The 16521-nt window shown below is 41.8% G+C and overlaps 1 protein-coding gene across 3 annotated transcripts in view; it reads left to right on the top strand.

Moving 5' to 3' along the window:
- LOC125881367 (zinc finger MIZ domain-containing protein 1-like) overlaps positions 1 to 16521 on the top strand; it is a 163193-nt gene that overhangs the window by 120878 nt on the left and 25794 nt on the right. Inside the window, exon 1 of one of the 3 annotated variants that reach the window (XM_049564517.1) lies at positions 9538 to 9621. The exons of the other annotated variants lie outside the window; for them this stretch is intronic. The gene's annotated coding sequence lies outside the window, so the exon portion shown is untranslated. Of the gene's footprint in view, positions 1 to 9537; positions 9622 to 16521 lie in introns of those variants that run through there. 3 annotated transcript variants of the gene reach the window in all.

The raw sequence follows: 16521 nt of genomic DNA, 5'->3' as shown, positions 1-16521 counted from the left end.
TGACTCCTACACACACATATATATATATATATATATATATATATGTATGTAATAGCATAAAAAGAAGCTGAATCCTACTCTTTCTGCTATTATATATATATAGGAGTCAGTCACAGTACGTGTTTACATTTTCTCTGTTATTTTTGCTGTCATGCCTCTCTGGTGGTTTCTTTCAAGTGAGCACTACCAACATGCGGTCTTACCCACATCACATGACCTTTTTATGAGTTTTAAATTGAACACCTGTCCCCAGTGTATTTTATACCTCGATGAAGAGTGTTGGAGTAGAAACATGTTGGTCATCTGTATATTGAGATGGGATTTTTGCTCACAGTCAGAGAGCTTTGGATGCTTTTCAGACTGCCATCCTTTACCATGGATGTCTACGTTAAAGGTCCAGTGTGTAACATTGGCATCTAGTAGTGAAGACTGCAGATCGCAACCAGCTGAATCTTCTCCCGCGCAGAATTCCTGCAGTGTTCACTGTTCAGGAGGTTTTAACTGTGAACCGAATTAACCGCAGACAGGCCACTAGCCCAGCATCTGCTAATGTGTGCTCACCTTTTCTCTGATAACTTAATTTTCGTATTCCCTGTGGATGAATATCTAAGAGGTGTGGGTCAGATTTAGATCCTATTACTGAAGTAAATAGAATTGTTTAAAATTTAATATCAAATTATACTCGAATTTGTAAGTAGGCCCTATCTGTAGCTGGTAGAGGTGGAGCAAGGTTTAAAGGAATAGTTTAGCATTTTTAGAAATAATTACATGAGAAGATTGAGACTACTCTAGTATCATCAGATTGTCATTTGATACATTGTTATCAGAAAAATATTGTAGCTACTTTAAAGGAGCAGTGTGTTGGATTTAGTGGCATCTAGTGGTGAGGATTGCAGATTGCAACCAGCTGAAACTTCTCCAGTGTATCAAGTGTGAGCTCCCAGTTAGAATTCCTTCAGTGTTCATTGTTCAAGAAGTTTTTACCGGAAGCCGAATTGTCTGCAAAAGTCTCTTCCTCTCCGAAACAACCAGACCAGGTGACGAAACCTGCAAAAATGCTGAATAAAGCAGCCTCACATCACAAATCTGTTTTCTACACTGTCAGTTCATCGCAGACGTACTGCTAGCCTAGCATCTGCTAATATGTGCTCACCTTTTTTCTTTGATAACTTAAGATCCGGACATTCAGGAGGTTTTTAGCAGGAGCCAAATTATCCGCAGAGGTCTGTTCCTCTCCAAAAACAAACAGACCCAGTAATTTAAATCAGCAAAAACACTGATTAAAGCAGTTTCACAATACAAAAATTTGTGTTTTGCGATTCTTCTCGTTGCTGAGGGGCTGCTAGCCACAGTGGTAGACAAGGACCTCCACTCTATGTAGATGTGAACGGCTCATTTTATGGTAACGAAAACACAAAGATTCTTATTTTTAGGTGATTATACACTAAAGAAAACATACATCTTATATTATATTTCTGCCAATATATCCCCCTAACTCCTACACACTGGACCTTTAAGTAAACTGGACAGTCATTGTTTTTTATTCTTAGTTCAACTATGTTTTTAAAGTCATGCCCTTTAATATCCGCATAAACTTTTCTCCATGTTGCATCTCACTTCCAAACTTGTTCAAAACACGGAGAATTACTGCACAGCCCAATTTCTTCCCTGGAGTTTTAAGACAAAGTGCGTACAGCAGAATACTCCATTTGTCACACGCGACAAAAAAATACTTTATCAGTGACGATGAGTTCCTGTTTTCACACGGCAGCATCATCTTGCTACAGTGATGGATTATTGGGACAGATGTATACTGCTAAATGTTGTTATCAAGCTGGCGAAAAAGCATGCTGGAGCACGACGGGAATGAAGATGTATCGGCTGTCAGCAGCTCGGAAGATAACAGGAATATTTTGTGCTCCTTTACAGTTTTTTGATTTGTGGTTTCCACCTGTCTTGGGTTATGAGGAGTTCGGGGGTTGTGCAATTGCTTCTGTGCGCTTGGCCTCTCCGCTGAGCTCGCCTTAAGTCGACGAGGACATGAAAGTCAGAGGCACATATTGTTTGAATTTTCACTTGTGTTTGCTTTTTCTGATTTACGGCGTTCCATGGTTTTATATGTGGTAATATGAGGCTTCCAGTCATGCAGTGTCACTCTTGTGTCAGCCACGAGAGGGGAATCACTCTCTGTCTGCAATTAACTTATACTGCCAAATGTTCTAATTCTACTTAATGCTAAATCAAATCTCAGGCCCTACTTTATGGGCTTAGATAAGATTGCCAATTGATTCTCTGTCTGAATAATTTCCTGCAACAGTAGTCATTTGGATACCAGCAAGTACTCCAGTCTAGGCAGCATCCCAAAGTGCATTTCATGGACAATTATGTACCTGTATATGCATGAATATTTTGAGAGGAGAGGCCTGTGGAAAGTGAAAGAGAGGGAGTCAATGGAAACCACTGAGGAGGCATTCTCCTGCAAAGCTCCCAGAAGCTCTTTAGAGCAGAGGCCCCGGTCGAGGAGGTTGTTAAGACGGAGAGAAAGCCCTCTCTGGCAGCCGAGGGAGACGGCTCTTAAACGACACTCCCACAGGGCCCCAGGGGCAGGACCCACTCCCCAACATCCTGCGGGGCCGTTGCCGAGTGACGGGGGAAGGGAGGGAGTCACATGATGGGGCCAGGATGGCGGCAGCAGGTCAGCCATCCAACACCAGACACAGAGGAGTTAGTGTTCAGGAACAGTTTGAGAAGCGAGATAAAGATGAGTTGAGTTATGTGTTTAATTGAACGCAGCGTCCTGCTCATGATGTTCTTTTAATGGTAATTTATTGAGCCAAATCTGACAGTTTCCCTGGACGTGATCCAAGTTTTTTCTCAGCTCAGTCATAAATACGACGGTCTGCCATTTGTTGCATAACAAGCTTTTTTATTGTTCTTGACGCAGACGGCTTGAAACTGTTCCACCTTATGTTTGTTCCTTATCTCTGCTAACAAAAAAGCTTGTGTAGCCGCAAAGCCTGGGAGTTTTCTCAAAGAGAAAAAGCAAGAAAAAAAGTGTCCAGGAAGCATTTGAAGCCAAATCTTAACTCCCATAACCACTGGCCTGCTCAGTCACATCGTGCATGTTGTAATCTGCTTTGAAAATCTCTGTTAAAAGTGGGCAGGAGTGGGGGGGGGTGAGATCTCTGGTAGTTATACGAGCGGGGCCGTCTGCCACAGAGGACATCAGGTCAATGGCTGAGCGCTAATAAGTAAATCAGATTTGGTGTCCCATTTTAACCAGGCCTAACTTGTCTTGGCTCTGACATGCAGCATGGTCGGGGCTATTGCATTTCTGTTATGTCATCTAAATTCCTCTCCCGAACATGGGAGAAAATTGAGGGGGAAATTGCGCCGAGGCGAGGGCAGAGCTGATTTCAGCAGTAGGAAATCAATGTTCACAGTCAACTTACAGCTGAAACAGGTTGTAGCTTTGACAAATGTATTCATCATGAAATGCCTCCAACAGTTTAAGACATTCGTCTGTTAATTTCTTTGTGAGAAAAAGGCTTAGACGGGCAAATAAAGACCTTGATCTTAGTGACACCAACAGTATGCATCTTCTCGCCTGAGGAAAACATCATAATCACCTCTCATTGATTTTATCAGTTAGCATGTGTACCTGAGTTTTAGCAAAGTGAGCAGTTTAGAGGTTCAGATGCTGACTCTACACAGTGTGATTTAGTGAATAGATGTACTCAGGGGGATCGGCCAGTTGTAGTCCTTCTGCCTTTTTGCGAGCGGCCCACAATGCACAGGCCGAGCTGGGGGGGAGGGTCGTCTGTCTGCTAGTAGTGACCTCTTTGTGAATGAGATTAGCCTGCTCTATTAATCTGTGATTACTTGGACTGTTTTACCGCAGGGCGAAGCCACGCACGTGGAGCCGTGGCGACATCAAAGCGGGGAGATCACTCGCTCGGTGTGGATAAACTCATCAGGGCCTCTTTCCGTCACAGGGTACATTACATGCCCGCTTAGGCCTCTTTCATCAGCGTCACACCCCCGTCCTGCGGGATGGTTCAGTCTGGTTCAAGAGTGTTGACAAAACGCTTAATCACGATTTTTTTTTTGCCTCCAAGAGGGTCAGAGTGGCACATTCCCAATCGTTTGCGCCTCAGCGAGCTCTTGGAATTCCTCAGCTCTAAAGAGTGAAAAGAGGCACCAACTTATAAGAGAGGGGGGGACCAGTCAGAGTTTTTCAGTTCATTCTCTCATGTAGCAAACGCCTGGTAAACCAGCTATTCAGCAGATAATTAGTTGGGCTTCAGCTCTCGCTCTGTCAGCCTGGTTTGTCTCTACACTCGTTTTACACACGCAGGGTTGCTTTCATGTTTGATCAGAAGACAACGTGGGTTGTAGTTAACAGTGTCAGCACGATAAAAAAAACAAAAAACAACAACACCTCAGCAACAGAGTTTTTATCCTGCGTTTCATCTTGTTTAGTTGGTTTGATTGCAGGAGTTTTAACAGTGGGACTCGTGGTAGTGTAGGAGGGGATGTTGTGTATGTTTGCAATTGGAAGATCGACATCAGGCAGTGTGAGCAACTGCTTCTGCTTCATACTATAGGAATCTAAAAATATATCTAGAATATTCATCATAACTGTGAGGCAGGTGAATTCGACTTTATCTATATGTGTGAAATCACAAGTTTGTCTCGAGGGGGCTTTGCATTTTTTACAACATGCAGACATGCCACAGTTTCTGTATGTACAGAGACAGAGGCAGCAGGAGAAGAATCAGAATATGGAGAAACACATTTATGATTTTTATTTATTTATTTGGATCCCCATTAGTCACTACCAAGGTAGCAACTGCTCCTCCTGGGGTCCACACAAGCAGACATTACATCATAGTGTAAAACAAATATATAAGTAAAAACCCAAGGCAAAAAGAAACACAATACAACAAGAGTAAAACCACAAAACAATAATCAAAAACAAACAATACCAATAGATTACCCACAATAAAACTGCTAATGGCACTAATTACAACAATGAACAACAAGTGTCCTTACTGTATTGAAATTATAAGACAAAAGACCAGGAATTAATAAGGATATTAAAGGGACAGTTCACCTTAAATTCAAAATTACATCTTGTTCCTCTTACATGTAGTGCTGTTTATCAGTCTAGATTGTTTTGGTGTGAGTTGCAGAGTGTTGGAGATATCGGCCACAGAGATGTCTGCCTTTTGTGTAATATAATGGAACTAGATGGCACTCAGCTTGTGGTGCTCAAAGTGCTGAAAAAAACTCAACAGCAAAGTCTCCAGTCCAGAAATCATGACCTGGTTACTCAAGATAATCCACAGACCTTGTTGTATCACTGTGAAGAAGGAAGTGTGCATCTACTCATGGACGAGAGGATAATGCTCGTGACAGTGCGAATACAAACTTAATGGTGTCCTCCTCGGCTGAGCTGTAACGTTAGCTAGCTCGGTGAGCTAGCAGTAGATGCACTCTTCCTTCTGCGCAGTGATACAGTTGGCGGGTGTAGTTCGCTGGAAAGAAAATAGTTCCTACATGAAATTGCTCACAACAAGGTCTGTGGATTATCTTGAGTAACCAGGTCATGATTTCTGGAAAGAGACATTTCTGTTGCATTATATGGGAGAGAAGGCAGACGTCTCTACAGCTGAGATCTCCAACACTTGGCAACTCACACCAAAGCAATCTAGACTGATAAACAGCACTACAGGTAAGAGGTAAAATACCTATCTTTGGTTTTGGGGTGAATTGTCCCTTTAAGTAAGTGCTTTAACATAATCCACAAAACACAGAACATTAAGTAAATATTAAGTGTAGTAATTTAGAGTTTTTAGTATTTAAGTGTTTGGAGTTGGAGAGAAGACTAAATGGAAAGAGGAACATTATCTTCATGTAGTCTTATTTCAAAATATTGATTTTTTTTTTAATGGAAATTTCAGAGACGAGAAAGTAGCTCACTAATGTCAAAGAAAACATGATGATTAAGATTAAGTGTGATCAAATGTGTCTCTAAGATTTTATACTTAAATACTTGAAGTGTTGGAGTTATTTAGTTCGCTGCAGAGCAGATCTGATGTAAATTTCCTCTAAACTGTAGTTTGAAGTGCCCATCATACATCGGCCTTCCAGTGAGGTGCTGAAGTGCCGAAGACTCAGAGGTCAGCCGTGTTGTCACTGAGCTGTGCAAAGGTCTCAGATTATACACACAATACAGAGGTCAGATACACACACACACACAAAATCCTGAAGGGCTGTAATTTCTCTTCCCAGATGTTTCCACACCAAATTTTTTTTTTTTTTTTTTTAACTTTCTGGCCCTCTCTCCATCCAGTGTGCTTCAACATATAGTTTAGCTGCGGCTTTTCCTAAATAGAGAATAACACATTGTTGGTGGCCGAGTTGGACTGTCAGCACCAGCTGAGGAAATAAACAACCTTTAGTTAATCAGATTTAAATACACATTCGAGGCTTTATTTTCCATGTATAGAAGGTTTATTTCAGATGGTGATGATGATGATGAGGTGGCCACGGTTACTCATGTGGTGTCAGCTGTTATTTTAGTACAAGATCTGGGAACCGTAAGGACGAATGTCCACTCATCCCACCTACTGTATAAATTTATAACACTGTGTTAAGTCTTGTCAGGTCAAAGTCTTCTCAGCAAACCTCAGACGTTATGATTATTAGAGGTCTGTCTTATCAGTAACAACAGGGTCTTAAAAGGCATTGAATTTGCTAAGCAAAAAATCAAGCCTTAAGTGGTATTAAAATGTCTTAAATACATCTTTCAAAAGTCTTAAAAATGCTAAACCATGGAAAATAGGATTTTATGATTTTTTTTAACGTTAGAAAAATAGTAAAAAAAAAAATTAAAAAAAAAAATTAAATAATATATTGAGAATCTCTTGCATTAACCTCACACAAATCAGGATAGCTGAACCAATGCCACTCATATTTTGTTTCCGGCTAGGATACCTAGAGCAAAGGATCAGCTGTTTGCTAGCTATCTGTCACTGACAACATGGGGAAGTGTAAGTTGGCCATTTAACCAAGATGTTGTGCTATGGCTGAAACTGGTAAAAGGCAATGCACACAAGGGTCGATGTATTTTTTTATGCAAAAAGTAAGAAAACTCGCCAACAAGCGACAGGCATTTACCAAAAAAGTCATGTTTTATGTTAAACATTTTGGCAAAATTGTCCCTAACTCTACGCAATTGATGTCAGTTAATGTTTTTTTTATTATATTATAAGGAATATAATAAGAAAAAATAAGAAAGAACAACAAAATAAAAATAAATAAAAAAAAAGTTTTTTAGTATAAAACTGTTAAAAATATTAAATTTCATTTTGAGTGGCATTTAAAAAGTTTTGAAAAAATTCTTAAAAACTCGCCAGCAAACAGCAGACATTTACTAAAAAAGATTTATGTTTTACAGTTTCGGCAAAAATGTCCCTAACCCAAAGCAGTTGATGTCAGTTCATGTTTTTTTGTTATGTTAGCGGAAAAAATTCATAAAAAATAAAAAATACACAGTTTTTTATTATGAAATTGGTCTTAAATTTGGTTTTGAGTGCCATTTAAAACGTTTTAAAAAGTCTTAACCCTAACTTTCCTTAAGCTGTAGGAACCCTGTACAAGTTGAAGTCCACTGCAAACAGATTTTTTTAATCAGTCGATATTCATAATTCAGTAATGCGTGATTTTATTTATCAAACCTGGATTTATTTTCTCAATTATTGTATTTCTTAAACCTCTTGAACTTGAATGATTTTCTCCTTAAATCCTCCCTTAAAGGAATACCTTACCCTCCAAATGACCATTTGTACATCAGTATCTCACCTCGTGCTGCGTCGAATTCATGAAGAAAACTTTGTTTTTCATTTTATTCGTTTGTGTTTTACTTTATCAGAACACCTGTTAACAAACTCTCACACAACTTGTGCAATATAATCCAAGTTTCATTTGTCCAGCCAAATGCTTTGGTGTTTTAAAGGGTTAGTTCGGATTCACCAAAGTCACATAATAACATAAACTAACTCATGGAGGCAGCGGTAGACGAGCAGCTCCTATGTTCAGTGTGGTAAAATTACTGTGTTTGTCAATGGAGTCTGGCTTTGAAGAGAGCGTAGATAAATTTCACTTTTAGTTCAGCTCCCTGTTGGAAAGAGCCGTCTGTTTGGGACCTGCTGAGCACACGATTGGATAAATGAGACTTGGATTAAGCTGCAGGAGTTGTGTGAACGTGTGTCAACAGATGTAGTTTTGCTGTTGTTAAATGCAGACAAGTTTTCATTTACCTTTCTCTGAATTTACATGTAATTTGTAAGCTACATGTTGCTGTATTCAAACATCTTTGATATCTTTGAGAACTTTTTGGCATCTTGAAGCTTGGCTGCTGCAGTTTGACTGCAGAGGAGTCCGAGTTTTACGAGGTTTACAGTTGTGTTATATGTGAGTGTCAGTGGCTATAAATCTACACTGAGTCCACTTTGGACCATCAGTGTGTTTTACACTACATGATCACTGTATGTGAAGTCTTCCAGACAGCTATGATGGATGTGTTAACTTTGCAGTCGGGGTTCAGGGCTGTAAGTCATCTGCTGTGCACTTAGCTGATAGTAAATACCAGGAGAGCAAACACAGACAGGAGAGATAAGAGCTGCTGAGCTCGCCTGTCCGTCTATGTAGTTGTCGCAGTTATTATGTCTGTGGCAGCAGGAGGTGATCGGTGGCATCTTCAGCCGCCCCATATGGCTCTGTAATTTGCAGCGTGACAAAATCAGATGTTTGCACATTAGAATTAATTTACATTCTAGCTTATGTCTCTAATTAAATGCGTATTATTGTATTTTAGCCACAGATTGTGCTAATTTGACACCTGAGTGGTGAGTCGCCGCTGATGAGCGCGAGTATTTTTATTTGCAGATGACAATAGATGCTGCAGACTGCCTCAGGTGGCGTGTCTGCCCACAGTTTACATGTTTTATATGTGTGTAATTATTTATCCAAAAGCTTACTGTGGCTCATGTGTGCTGAAAGACAAATGTGGTCTAATTGGCCCCTCCCTCTCTGATTTCAACCCTCTGCGCATCAGGAAGCCACAATACCCTGCCTCCTCCTCCTCCTCCTCCTCTTCTGTGCCCCTTAATTACAATGACTAGTTTGATGGATTAAGTCGACTGTATGCAAAGACAAGGTTTTGGGGGCTGAAATCACTACCACCTGAACGCCTTGCACCGCCACTTTTTCGGCGAGACCCGCCGTGCATCCTCCCCTTGTAACAAACGTGGCTTTAAATGAATTGATTGAGGCTTCTTTAACTCGTTGCTCTGGACGCGGGCCAAGATACAGGCTGTCTAGCACATTAGGCACCACCCCCCTTTGCAGGTTTGAAATGTGAGCTGCCTGCATTTTTTTTTTCTTCCCTCTCCTCTCCTCCCTCCCTCCTCCCCTCCCCTCCCCTCCCCTCCCTCTCTCCCTTCTGGCGAAGTGGCTGTGGCTGCTTCTGTGTGATGTGTGTATTGGGAGAGCAAGCAATGGATCACTAGACAGAAAAAGAAGATACATCAATAACTGCTGCATACATCCGAGGTGAGGAGATAAGCATTTGGTTCTCTCTCTCCCTCTCTGCCTGTCCTCCTCACCCCCACCCTCCCCCTCTCTGTCTCCCCCTGTGTCCCCCCCCCTCCTCCCTCCCTCCTCCCCCTCTCTGTCTTTAACCCTTTACTGCTGCAGAAGCCGGCTTCCCAAATTTGCTGAATTATTTGTGACGATACGTACCTCTTTTCTTCTCTGACCACAGACGTGTGTCCTCCTCTTCTTCTCCTCCTCGTGCCTGTTAGTGCTGTATGAAGTTTCTTTCTTTCTCTTCTTTTTTTTTTTTTTTTTGTACAGCTTATCCCTGTTTTCCCTCTCATTGTCTCTGGGGTATTTGTTGCTTGAGTGCAAAGAAGCCGGTGGCAAGTAGAGCAGGAGCCCATTAGCAATGACTCCATCTGTGATTGGTTTTGCCTGCGAAACAGAGAGAGCAGCCATGAATAATTGATGTGTATTGTGCAGTCAGTCACTGGACACGCAGGGAGAGAGGAGAGGAAAACAGAGAGAAGCTGCTGCCCTGAGACACCGAGGGAAAGGGGGGGGGGGGGAGGTGGGTGAGAGAGAGGAAGAATGTTAGCGAGGAGAGAGGAAGGTGGGAGGGATAGAGAGACACAGAGAAAGAGCTTTAAAATAGCTGCTGGCTTCAGTAGTGCAGAGATTAAGGCTGCCCTGTATCGCCTTTGTTCTGCTGTTGCAGATTTGTGCTCAGAAGTGTTTCTAGACACATGAGTTCCCCTTTTTTCTGTGCAGTGAAGAGTGAGAAATAAGCAGGGACATTGCTGGAGTTAGTCTGGTTGAAATGCGGGTGGCATTTTAGATGTGCGGGGGGTGGTGGGGGGGGTGCTGTTGTGAATAGGAGTGAGCTGCGAAGCTGTGAGCTGTCAAAAAGAGGAGACAACAGTTAAAGAGGGTTGTGTTTGCAGGGGGTGTATTCAGTGACAAGAGGGAAGGTGGATCTGCTGCTGCTGCTCAGAGTAACTGCACATTATTTCACCCCTGGGGTGGAGGGGCGGGGGGGGGGAGTGGGGGGGAGGGGGGCACACATAGAGAGTTGATTCCTGCATTGGTGGGTGCAGACGGGCACCCTGCCACGTCTTAAACTAACGGAATGGGCTTTGACAGTGTGACGAGTGCCTCGCAGCGCCCCGCGTGATAGAGTTGCAACAGCTGACTGCTGCATTTGACCCACTTACAGCTCACACAGAAGGGGTCAAAATGGCCTTGATTATCTCTCTGAGTCGCGCTGACCTACTTGAGGCGGCGTTTTCCGCGAGACTCTTGGCAGTTTATCACACCCACTCCCCTCTATGCCACACAGGCGGGCTCGCTGCAGAGACACGCACAGATTTTCTCCCAGTGTAGTACTTCACTGGTTTCCGATCAGTGATTCAGTGTTTCTGATGGTCCAGTCATGTTCACTGCACTGAGTTTGTTTAACAGGAGGAGCAACAGGTTTAAATTTCTGACACTTTTCAATGCATGTAGATGCTAATGTACCTGTTTTGCTTATGTTCAGCTGAAAGGAATACTGTCTGTAGGCTGGAAAGATAGCTCCTTTATTCATAGAGGTCAGTGGATTCCAATAGAGATCCAGACTCATGGCAAAAAGAAGTATCAAAACAACACATAGTTTCTCCACTTAATAGCTAAATAACCACTTCTGTGTCAGTCTTTCACCTCCTCATAGCTCCAAATCTCTGTCGGAAGTGTTGTTTTTTAGTGATTTACTGGGGAAGCACTCATTTAGACCATACTTCATACAGATCATGACGGAGAAGTGGATAATGATGTACAGAGCTTAGTATCCCTTAAAAAAATCATGTACCAGCATTCTATACCCATGATGTGAATGGAGTGGCATGTAGCATAGCCATATTTTTGTACGTTCTGTGGCGTCTCCCACACACATAGTGACAGGGCTAACTGTTAGCATCACACAGCTAATATTACCTAGCGCAGTGATTCCCAACTGGTCCAGCCATGAGGTCCAGATTCCTCCTTAGTCATCTGTTCTAGGTCCACACAGTTCAGCATATATATTCAGCGTCATGCTTGTTTTTTGCCGTGTCTTTGAGCTAGTTTGCTGTCTCTGTCATTTAGCTGTCCGTTAGCAGGGAACAGCACTTTAAGGAAAAAGCTCGGTCCCGAAAATTCACTGTACTTCAAAATAAAGTGTGTGTTTTACAACTTAACACGTTCGCGAGTCATTTGCGGCTCATTCAGAACGGACCTGGGTTCCGCCACTTCTGGATCAGGACCCGCCAGATGGGAACTGCTAGCCAAACAATTATTTATAGGTTTAACAACAAAGTTGTGCCGCTTCGGTGTTGGTGTGAGCTTTTTGGGACCGTTTAATGGCTCTGTGTTGGATGTTAGCTGCCACTGCTGAGCTTGTTCTAACCAGGTAGATGTTGAAGTGACCGTTCGTCAGTGGAGAGTGACTCCAGAGACGGCAGCAACAGAAAGTTTGCTGATTTGGCAGGAAGTCCGGACAGTCCGGGATCAGACCCCTAGTACAAAAAAAGATCAGATGCAAGTATAATTTGACTGGAGACATTTTAATACTACTTGGTGCAGGGATATTTCAGTCAATACCCCAAAGGTATCAAGCACTGATACCAAGCCTGAGTGCTGCAGGAGGTTTTTCTCATAACTCATGATGTTTTAGTTTTGCTGTGAGTGAAGAAGAAACCTCCAAACTTCCAAGCAAAACAAAAGAGAAAGTCAGCTTGTGTATTTTTTTTTCTCCTATTGACTTCACTTGAGAATTATTTTCTGGCATGTTGGTTTCTTCATTGTTCACTCGGCTTTCTTTCCACTAAGACGGGTTTTGTTTCGCTGTACAGTAAAGTCCTGGTTTGGGCAATTATTCAATTATGCTTTTCCTAAAATGTGTGTGGGACAGCTCCCAACATGCTAAGACAGGAGAGGTTTTGCAACAGGCGGTGTTGGTAAAGAGATGTCTGGCTAGCTGCGCAGCGCTCCACACTTCCAACTATTCATTACTGTTGTTTTGTCAGCTTCAATGAATCTCTTGTTCTTTGTATTGGAGATGTTTTTTTACCCACTGAGTTGCGAAATTGCACTGACCTTTTTCTTTGAAGCTTTTTCAATAGAGTCCCAAATCAAAATAACAGCAATCGGCATGCAGGATAAGCTGATATCATTTGTGTATTTGTAGATCATGCAGGCTGTTTTCATTTGGACTTTTTAATGAAAGAACATCCGGCCATCAGTAATTACAGGATGCAGTTTGTTTGCACCGCTTCATATATTGTGATCATGCAATCAAAATTGGATTTTGATCACATTTGATATTGAATCCTCTGAAGATCAGAAGAGGAAGGCGGCAGGGCCGGCAATACTACCAGCCAATCAGTGAAGTGGATCATGAATAATGATATTTTTAGGTCAGTGAACTGCAGATAGTCTGTTTCTGAAGGTTAGTGGGTAAACTCAGTGATGTTTGTTCGAGGCACAACAACTTTTGGTGTAAAAAAAAAAAATCACAGGTCTTCACAGACATATATTTGTCACAAAAATGGGACAAAGTATGATGTGATCTCTACAAATAATAATCAGAGTATTGAAATTGCATTGAAATGCCAGGTGTAACCGTCGGTAGAGTTTCCTCCTCACATCAAAGGGGAACACAAGCACATCCGCCTACTTGTTATTCTCACTGCAAGTCCTTTAAAGTACAAACAACAGCAACTGAAAGCAGACTTCAGTGGGTGCTCTGTTATTTGATCTTAATTTATGATCAATCCCATAGGTGGAAAGTAATCATACATTTGTTGTGGATCAGGTATCAGAGTGCAGAGCAGAGGAAACACTTAACTCGATCTGTATCTACAGGAGAGTGAGTTACCCTCGTAGACTGTATAAAAGGAGAGGACGTAACCACCATAACGTCACCTGTTGGTTTGTGGACTTCAGTTTTAAAGCCTTGAGTTGACCATATTTGGACGATAGGGTGGAGATGTGAAGAATTGCTACACCTCGAACCAAACTGACGGATCACCAAGGTAGCAATTTGTCAATCACAAGGTAGCCATACCCTAAAGCAGTGGTTCCCAAATGGTGGGTCGCAGTCCAAAAGTGTGTCAAGGGTCCATTTTGAATGGACTGCAATGTAAAAAACACAATTTAATTTAGAATACAGGGAATTTTTGGCACAGAGCTTTTATTTTGAAGTACCATTTCCTGCTGTAGAGTGAGTGACAAAGGGACAGCTACTTGACAGAGACAGCAAACTAGCTCAACAACATGTGTGGACCTTATTCGAATGACTAAGGAGAAATCTGGACCTCGTGGCTGGACCAGTTGGGAACCACTGACCTAAAGCATACCCTGTTTCATCATCTGTTTTACTGTAAATGGGACCAAAATTTAGTAGGGTCATTTTCTGATAGATTTATATACAATCTGACTTCTTTTTGCGACCAGTGGAGTCAGCCCATGCTGGTCATTAGAACTGGCATTGACCGCACTTTTCAGACCTGGAGGCTACGTCCACTTCTTTCATATGGCCTATGGTTTCCTTCTGCGGACAGGGAGTAAAGGCCTTTACAGTCTTTTATATGTGTTGTTCAGAAAGCAGTTAAAAAGATGCTTTCAGAGGTCGTGTAAGGGAAATCTGCACCCCTAACTGTCGAAGAACCAGGAAACGAGGCTGAGGCAGTTATAAGAAATTACAAACGAAGGCATTGGACGATGTTAAAGCAGCACATTAAAGAGGCATTAAGTAATCTATAACTTTTATCGATCTGTATAGGTGAGCAGCAGAGGTTTAAACGGCATCTATAATTCCTCTTTGACACATCTATGGCACTATCTACAACCCCCTGCATACATAAACAATGCTTACACATCATCTTCTATGATAGGATTCTGATCAAACCTTGTTAACTGCTCGGATAAAGAGCTAGATATTCAGTCGATAGTAATAGAGAAAAGTATAGGCTCTGTGATTAGTGGAAATCCTTTGGTGATCAGATGTATCCCTTCGGAGAACATGAACGTATAATAACAGTTCTTTTTTTAGTGATTGTTGTAGTGTTTGTAATAGAAATGTCATGATGCGGTTAGGCCTGTCACAATAATTACTTTAGTTGGATGATATATTGTTATTGTCATTTAAAGACCATTCAGTGCTGTTATATAACAGTACAATTACGCAAGTACACCCTTCCATAGAGCAATAACCTTTTCATTTGTTCAGCAAAATGTGCCTCAGCGTAGTTTTTTGCTTTTTATTTTGGCTCAGGCACTTCGTCAAAGTCTTGTAATGGTCAAGAAAACCCTGTGTATATTCTGGCATTATGTTGGCTAAAATGTTTGTGACATTCTAATGTAAAAAAAACCCCACACATGTATCAGTGTTGTAGTCAAGACCACCTACACCGAGACCAAGTCATGACCAAGACCAAGACCAGATCGGCGCGAGTCCCACACAGCATGATGCACTCACGGTTAAATGTGGAACATGCAAACCGTCAGAGCTCTTCAAATTGATTGGAAAGATCCACAATCCCATAAAACACCTACAGAAAACAAATGAAGAGCCCACTTCAATTTCCTCTTCTATTACCATACTGTATACACATGTGTATCTATCAGTGATCCATGAGAAATGTCTTGATAGAATAATCAAAAAGTGATCTTTATATGGGGGAATTTTACTGTTTTCTATGAGCAAACAAATACAAACACTAAGGAGCTGAAATCGACTTAACCATCTTTATTCAACACTCCTTTTTTATGGGCAACTTAGTCATATCCCCACAGTTGTGGTCTTGACCTCTTGGTCTACAAGTGAGACAAGAGTGAGTAAAAATGCGTTCTAGTAGACAAGACCAAGACCTTCCAAAAATGGGTCTTGAAACCAAGAATGGTAAATGGACTGCACTTGTATAGCGCCTTTCTTGTCTTCTTGACCACTCATTTGCACACTGGTGGCCGAGGCTATCATACAAGGTGCAACCTGATTCTCAGTAACCATTCACAAGCTCTCACACACCGATGGAACAGCCTGTGGGGGGGATTTGGGGTTCAGTATCTTGCCCAAGGATACTTTGACATATGGATTTGAGGAGTTAGGGATAGATCCCCCGATCTTCCAATTGGTGGATGACCCACTCTACCTCTGAGCCACAGCCGGCCCCCAAGACTGAACTTGAGTACTACAACACTGGCGTGAAAGTGCAAGGGCAGTATGGGTCGATATATGGACATGACCTCAAACCATTTTTCTGACCTTGATAAGTCGATAACGTACTTATCGTACAGACCTAAATGTGATCAACAATCCTTAAACTGCCTGCACTGGATATTATCGTCATTTTAAACCATGACACAAGAAAAGTGTAATCTATTAAAAGTTTTTTGCAAGTCCCTTGCATCCATAATTTTGCTCATATGCAGTTCAGTGTGTTCAGTCGTTCTCTCCTCTTCTTAGTATGTTCTTAGACAGTCTGTGAATATATCTCTCAACCATCTCATCATCTCATAGGTTTGTGTTTGAATCAAGGAGCAACTCAAATGTCTGTCATTTACTGAATATCCCAGACATGTTTGTAAAGTCCAGTAAAATGTAAAAATTTGAACCCTACAGAAACCAACTGCTGCAGGAGGTGTCAGTCTGACTCAGGTACTTGCTGTGTGTCGCACAGGAAACTCATGCACATTGGCTGAATCCAACCAACCATCCTCATCCCAGTCCTTACATTATGTCTTCACAGCGGACCGTGTCGACATACTGTACATGGAATGACATCAGATGTGCTTTGTTTTTTTCTTTCTTTTCGGTTGGTCATTTAGAAAAGCTACATGGCTGCTGTTGTGTTTGTCTGTCAGAGTTTTACAGTATGAAGCATGTCACACGTTTTTATC

This window comes from Epinephelus fuscoguttatus, linkage group LG20 (genome assembly GCF_011397635.1).
Source record: "Epinephelus fuscoguttatus linkage group LG20, E.fuscoguttatus.final_Chr_v1".
Lineage (NCBI taxonomy): Eukaryota > Metazoa > Chordata > Actinopteri > Perciformes > Serranidae > Epinephelus > Epinephelus fuscoguttatus.
Note: the sequence above shows the minus strand (reverse complement) of the source record. Positions and strands in the feature narration are given on the sequence as shown.